Consider the following 8,181-nt stretch of genomic DNA (forward strand, 5'->3'; position numbering starts at 1 on the left):
CGGATGGGATTTTGGCAAGAACTAAGGGGGGCGGAATTCTCCATAGCAAGATGCCAGCCCATGCAAACGCCCTTGATTTGGGGTTTACTTTGAAAGTGTAAACACTCGTCAGGTTTGTCAAAAGGTTTGCAGACTTGAGAACCTTTTGATCAAACCTGGGCTGTGCTTTGAGGAAACCTGCACTGGAATACAGTTTTCAAGATGCAATTCAGTGGCTTTGCTTTTGAAATACAAACAAGCCCAAAAATTCAAATCAAGGCTCTGAACCTTTGCAGAAGCTTTTATGGTGCATGGTTTTTTGCTGATGTGTAGGGCTCATCACCCAGGGCTATGCCCTGGCCATGAGGGCCCACGTATCATAAAATCTTTTTCCTGAAACAAAAATACAATACAAGCTGTCAGAGTTAAATTGAGGACAATGTATTTCTTGAATTCTGATTTTTCAGTTATTTGCTTTATATGAGGAGAGCCTGGCTGCTTCTGCGCTAACTGGGACTCACATTGCCAGACAGTATGTTTTAAGTTATTTTTAAAAATGCTGGGTTTTGAAGGCTCTTAAATCCTTTGATGTAAATGAAAATAAAATCATAGTTTGGAACCTAACAGAGACTTTTAATCTTGATCTTAAAAGCATGAATCATACTACAGCATAGAAGAAAACTATTTTCTGTCCTCTGCACTCACCTTCTCTACACATACCGATATTTGATATTTATAGGTGGCAATTAGAGAGCTCAGGTAGTCTCAGTGCCTCATGCCAAGCTCTGTACACAGCTACTGCCTCATAGTCTACGGCTGAGATTTCTACAGCCTTGCTGTTTTTCTCATTTAAATATGACATTTCAAGCAAGCCTGATTAAAACAAAGCAGAAGCAGCAAAATGTCTCAAATTCCACGCATGTAACGTTATGGCAACAAAACTTCAACCGATTACTGTCTCAGAGGAGGAAACCTAGTGGCAAGGTAGGGGCATTGCAATAAAATTACAGAAAAACTTCTCCCATAGCCATCCTGGAAAACCCAGCCGTCATTTTCCGCCAGAGCTGAGGCAGAGCCCCAGCCCAGAGAGAAAGTCCGACTGACCGGCTGCTCCCCTGGGCCTCAAGCACAGCCAGTGCATGGATGCCCGGTTTCAAATAATGGATGAAGAACAATGAGCTGAAATACATTTTTAATCAGATTTTCTCACTGTAAAATTCTGACTGGATGCTAAAGGGAGAGCATCCCCTTCCCAGTCTGCTGGCAGAGGTGTCCCTTCTCTTTGCCTGCCCGAGGCAGGGGTTAGTGGCTGCCGGGACGGTCACTTGGCAGGAGCGGCAGGTACCAAAACCCACTGCCTCTTTCAGCGGTCCCCAAGCAAAAGAAACAGTGAACCTGATTAAGGATGCTGCTCTTGGCCCAAAGCGCTCCCCCAAGATCCTCTGCCAAGCTGACTGCCTGGCAGCTGCAAGGGTGCAGCGTGGCTGAGGGCAGCCAGGTACGTTAGGTCCTTCGTCCCAACAGTCATGCCAAGAGCTGTCGGGAAGCCGTTCACAGCCCGCGAGTGCCCCTGTCTGTGAGCAGGCATGTGCTGTGGTGGGAGGGGGTACTGGGCCCTTCAGGTTGTGCCATGGATGATGACAGGTTGCTTTTATTCTCCAAGATCCTGCCATGGTTTTTGCCCCAGAAGAGGCTGTGATCAGCAAGAAACGGATTCCAGGATTTGTTTACAAGTTGCGCAGTCTCCTCCCAGCGAGTCTGAAGACAACTCAGGATGTTTCCACGCTTAAGCCCACCACCAAACCATGACAGAAGAAACTATTCAAGATGGAAGTCCATCCTACCTATACGAACCAGCTGTTGAATCTCCGCGTCTGAATCCTTCTGGATTTAAAACTCTTCATTACTTCCACCGGAGTTTTAAGGTGAGGAATTTCAAAATTTGTCCCTAAATAAAAAGTGCCAAATTAATATAACAGTGTGGTGGAGTTTCCATTTACTGCACACAACAGTCAAGATATTCAGACTTATGGCTCCCACTGCAACTGTAATTCAGTTTCCTCGCTCATACATAATTTTTATCTACTCTGAATGGGGTTATCTTTAGTTCCTTAACAAGCCCATATAATTCAGCTGTCACAGTTTCCATAAGAACAATACCTTGGAATTTCCTGCCTTTTAATTTAGACTAACTCCTGTCTGTAGCATCGCATTAACGATGTTTCCAACGTGTGTGGTGACCATGAAATCAATCATTAACTGCATGTTACATATATATTTATAATGTTCAAGTGCTATTTGTAGAGGTAGCATCTCCAAATAATGCAAAGATCTCATTTTGATAAATCTAACAGCCCCGGCTGGGCTGCCTCCCCTCTGTTTCAGGCTTCGCAGCTGGGCTATTGGCTGTGAAGGAAATTCTCCTGCCCAAGCAGGCAGAGACAACAGATATGAACCTGCCCCAAGTCCTCTCCCTACCTTTTCTGCTGCGGGGACTTTTCCTGTTGCCTGACCACTGCAAGATGGTGGTCCTCGGGACAGAAACACCTCCTGGCAAACACGGCAGCACCCTACCTGCTGCAGAAGCGCATTAGGGGAGCTCACCCAGATGCCCCACTGCGCTGAGCCGTGCCCAGTCCCCGAGGAGAGATTGGTATTGCTGTCTGTATTTTGTAAGGAAATGAGGCAGGACATTTAGCAGTTGAGACCTGAGGCTTCCCAATTAGCCATCCAGCAGCGTACTGACAGATGGCTGTTTCTATTTTTGCCTCCCTTACTCCAGGCCCATTCATTCAGTGCGCTCCTTTTAATTACACAGAACCATGTGTCCAAAACCTTGTCCACTTTTTCCTGAGTGTTATCAGTTGGTCTAACAGGAGATGTTAAAATTCCCTACAACACTGCTTAACAGTTCCACCATTTGTTTTGCAGCGTCAAAGACGACATCCAGTTTGACTGCACTCATACCTGGCAGCTCCCCTCAGCTTCAGGAGACCAACAGACCAGAGTCCCCCCCCTACGTACCTGCAAGCCAAGCATCAGGACACAGCCAAAGGCAACAAAGGTTCAGCACTGTATCAGCATAAATTCAAGCAACATCACATCATATAAAGATCTGATAAACCTCCCTTTCTAGGTTTCCTCCCTCAAAAGCATAGGTCCTTAATTCAGGATACAGTAGGGCCAAAACACACACGTAGGCTATGCAGCCCAGGAGTGACATCTTGCTTCGTCCCTTTTCCCCAACTCCATAATCCTCTTCTCATCCTAAGGGTTTTCTAAAACCTTGTCTGTATTTCAAACTAAGCATATCCTACTTTGCAAAATGAAGAGAACTGGGGGTGAAAAATGAGACCTGCAAAAGGCTGGGGTGGGTGACCTCCAGCATAGCTCTGGGGGCACCAAACTGCAAGCTGTCCTCTGCAGAAAAGCAGGAACCCAGCCAACTGGCTCAGGGCTACCTGGGCAGACCCAGCACCACACACACAGTTTTAAAACCACTTGCCATTTCTGGAAGGGCTTCAACCTGGAGCCCACTGTTGTTATGCTACTTACAGGGCATGGCTCTCACCCATTTATCTCCTGTTCACTTGTGATCAATGGCCCTATGGAAAAATGGCATCAATAATGAATAAGTAGCAAATGATGTGCTCTATCTTTCCAGCCCTGGCTATAATGAAGACCATCAGGTGGTACAAATTACTTCACCTTAGTCATGTTGATTTTTACCAGCTGGGAATCTGGCACAAGTTTCACTTGGTTCATGATGGAAATCAACCACATAGTATCATTTCTGAGTTGACAACATAGGTAGACCACAATTTCCACAACATCTGGCTGGAGGGAGGGTAAAGTTATTTGCATTGACCAGATGGCACGAGCACAGTTTACCAAGTGTGGAAAAAATATCCAGCCACAGAGAGGCTGCTGCTGGCTTGGTTGGGGTTCTGGCACCACATCTCTGCATGAACCCAAGCTTTCTAAAGAGCCTGCAAGAAGATGCGAAAGCCCGTCCAAGGCTGAGCAGGCAGTGCCAGTGACACAGCAGATGCATATGTTTCTAAGAATACTGAGGGGCATCTTGGCACTCTGGCGAGTGCTGGAAGCTGCACTGCCCATGCACATGCAGCCACAGCTATCATTACATTAGGGTTTTGCTGCTTTGGCACCTCTTCCTAATTTACTTAATTTCTATTTATACCATTCTGTTTCTGTTTTGAGCCTTTATCAGATGCTGACATGTTTTGTGCAGAGCCAAACTTTGGAAAGAAGTCATTTAAGGGGAGCTTAAAAATGTCAGAGCACTGGGAAAGGGCGTTCCCAAGCCCCTGTGGCCACTGTAACTGTGAAAAGGCAACTGGGCCATTTTTCCACAGGGCTAGGCCAGTGCTCTCCTGCCTGGGGGAGGCAGGTCCCTGAGGGTCTGTGGAACATACTGGAGAGTCTGTGAAGGCTGATGGGGAAAAAACTAACCTTGTTGACAGCAGCTTTCCACACATGGGTCTGAACCTGCATTGGAAAATGGAGGTAGAGGTCTGCAAATCAATGGAAGTTGAAAACCACAGCATAAGCATGTCCCAGCTCTGTCTCTGGGGTAGCTAGTAATTATGTCCGACTGATGAGTACTTCTGAAATAAATTGCTTACTTACTGTGATCACACTGCAAAGCATAAGCAGGGGGTGGAGGGTAACTCTTTACTTTGCCTCCATCTGTGACCCAGTGACATGCTTGTCATGGCTTGGCTGGAGGACACATGGAGCTCCTGAGAAACAGCTTCTAGGGAAAAGCTATACACGCCATGCCTGAACAGCGCCGATTGACAGTTTCAGTGGTTAAAACTCCAAGAGCTCAAATACAAGTAGCAGATGAGAAGAACACAGCTGTTGATGTTGACATGTTGCTGGCCTTATGGAATGATGATAAACAGCTGGAAATGCACGTGATGTACTGGGGAATAGTGATGGAATGAAGAATTTCAGGCTCACTGGAACATCACAAAAGAAAAGGCGATCAATTGAGGATGCCAAATTCTCCTTTGCAAATCATTTGTAGATCTTCCACTGCTTCATACTACAATGGGCTTCAGACCCCTGGCTTCGTGAAGATGCACATGGCAAGGCTGCGGGCTTCCAGGGTGGCCAGGCCTGCACAGGCATCCTCAAAACCTCCCAATACCATTTAAGGTGGAGGAATATCTTCAGGCAGAAGATGAGAAGAGAGAAACCCTGTTTCTCTGTGGATGACTGAGGAGAAGATGTAGAATGGTTCACAGTAGAAAATCTGCCTTCTTGGAGGAGCTTTTTTCTTTTTTTTTTTCCCCCTGGGTAATTACACTGTTACCAAGCCCTCTGAGCAAAGCAGTCCCGGCCTGCAGAGCACACGTCTCCCTACACATCTCCAAGGCCAGGTGTGGCCCTGACAGCTGCAGGACTTCTCTTCAAGCCATTCCACAGGAGGACCAGCTACTGAAGCATCGAAAGCCCTGTCTAGAGCTACCTTAAAACTGGGTAGCTTATCTCTGTATTTCAGTGGCGTCTGGTGTTGTACTCTGCCATAAGCTTTAATTGTTGTTGTTCTGAAGAAAGCTTTTGTTCAATACAACTGCCTACTTCATGATGACATCATCCAAGACTGTGGAAAAAAAGCACAGCCCAGAGTAGTCAGGCATGTGATGATGTATAAATAGCACTGACAGAACAATATTATAAACTCTATTGGTACAGCTGAGATAAAAATAGGAAGTTGCTGATTCATCTAAGACATCGGCTAGAGGGATGGCATGAGGTTCAGCTACAATAAACCTTCTCAGCTAAAAGCATGTTACTTCACCATGAATCAGCTGCTCAGACCTTTCATTCTTTTCAGAAAAGCACCTGTCTCTCTTCCCACTTCGGTCCTCCATTACTGAACACATGAAATATAGGGTCTGACTTTATTTCTGCTTCCCTTACGCTGAAATATGTTCCAGTCAGAGAGTTCTCTAAGGCTTTATATACATGTAGGAAAAGCAGAAGCATTCCTAAAACTGCTTGCCAAGTGCTTGGTAACGGCAAGGTTTATGTTATTGTTCACAGCTATGTTTCTACTTTGCTTGCCTCTAGAAAAACAAACAAGGGACCATTATTTCAATAAATCTGGAAATGCAGAACCATACTTCCAACACCTCTGAATCTGTAATGACTAGACCATTTTATGGCTTTCAGTAAGATACATGCGAAGTCAAGTACACATCTGCATACAGTGCGCTTTTCAAACCTTGCAAACAGGCAAAATGAAACCTCACATGCCAAGCCTAGAAATACAGGAATTAAAGGAAAAAAAGAAGCCAAGAGATGGGTGACTTGCTCCTTGGAACACATCAGCAGTGATTACTTGTGCTGTGTCCCACATGGCCCACAATTTATGCTCTTGTTTGATTTAACTTTTTAACTATCTGGACTGTAACATCAGCTGCGTTGATGCTATGCCCCCTCTTCATAGGAAGAACCTGGGGGGAAAGTACAGCACCAAAAACCAATGCTAGAGCTGAAAACTCAGGGGAAGCTGCTCTTGGGAAGCAGAGTCTGGCACTGCAGCCTGTCTTCTTCCAGAGCATGCATCACAGTGACAAGCTACGCGGTGTGGGATGCTAACTGGCCACAGCCGCAGATAAACAGGCAGCTCCAGGAATCCCTCTCTTGTGGCAAATTCTTGCCCACAATGTGGCCACCATATTTTTAGACACAATTAAAAGATGTCTTAAATGTTTAACTTCCAGTTTTTAACACTACAGCCATATGGCAAAGAGAAGCACAGATAATAAATGGTAACTTGTAAATAGGAAGATGATGAGGTTTCTCTCCTGTCACGTTGGGCAAGCTCCTCTCTAATCAGTAAGACACTGCCCAGCATATTGACTTGGGCTAACGAGTAGAGCCAGGACACTCACAGCCTGCTCCTTCACCTCCTGTGTGACTGTCTCTCCCCCACAAAGCCTCCTATTGCTTGGGCATCACCTTGTGATCACTGCATAAGGATGACAAAATCCCTAGCAGTACAGAAGAAGACAGGTCACCCTCTACTTGTGAACACCTTCCTGCTGGACCTCCATGGACAGTGGGTGAAAGAAATAAGCTTTCCTCAAATCAATGCAATTGCTTTGCAATTTACCACCCCTACTTACTAGTAACCTATTAAGTTTCTGTGTGCCCACAACTTAAGTCCACGTTCTATTCCTCAACAGCGTGACCTTACACTATGAACATCATCCACGTCAGCGTCAGCGACACGGACACAGACATGGACATACCAGCCCCATTAGAGCAGCTTGCTTTCTACAAGTAGAGAGCGCTTTATCTACTGACTGCATCTTGGTTTGCATCAAAGCTAAGTTGCTTGTTTAGGACCATTAAAATGAGCAAGGCTTATACAATTACGGAACTTTATATTAATTTTTAAAACCTGCAGATGTTGCAATCTGTACGTATGGGAATAGTGCCAAATGTTATCATGACAGAAAAAAGTTATATTGGCTGGGTTTTAAAAGTAATGAAGCAGGAAGAAGAAAAATCTCACCCTACCACTATCAAGGCATTACACGTATCTGGCTTTGCACACAACTTTTAGTTAACAGCTTTGCATTTCTGCTAATGAGTTAATCAGTTAATGTTTTTATGAACACAAACCCAATAAAATAGTGTGTGTGTGGGGGGGGGCGGGGGGGATGACAACAAAAAGCCCTTATTTGCTTCCGAGGTATTTTTACACTCACTAAATCCTTCCTGCTATGCCCAGAGAAGACCTTTGCTGCACATGAGCTTCAGAGAGTAACGCCAGCAGTGATCCTACATATCTGCCATTTGTGTCAACATCCTCCTCTGGGGTGAGCAGCACTGGGAAGAGCGCCCTTTGGGCTGCCACCGTGCTGCGTCTCAAAGAATTTGCAGCTCTAGCATTATTTTGGCTGTGGTTGCTGGTCAATCAACATACTGAGGTGCTTTGCAGAGAGCACTTAAGTGACGCTCAGTGATCTACATAAGCAACATATGTTTTATATTATCAACATCTCCTTTGTATTCCAATTGCACATCAGTACTGGTGGAACCTGCTGATGCTAAAACCAGCTTCAGCTTTGAAGCTTGGGACAATAACAAAATAACCTGCTATTTGTTTATGTTAGTAATAAAATCGACCAGCAACTATGATTTGATTGTGGCCTTAAC

The sequence above is a fragment of the Egretta garzetta genome, unplaced genomic scaffold (genome assembly GCF_000687185.1).
Source record: "Egretta garzetta isolate BGI_Z169 unplaced genomic scaffold, ASM68718v1 scaffold204, whole genome shotgun sequence".
Classification (NCBI taxonomy): Eukaryota; Metazoa; Chordata; class Aves; order Pelecaniformes; family Ardeidae; genus Egretta; species Egretta garzetta.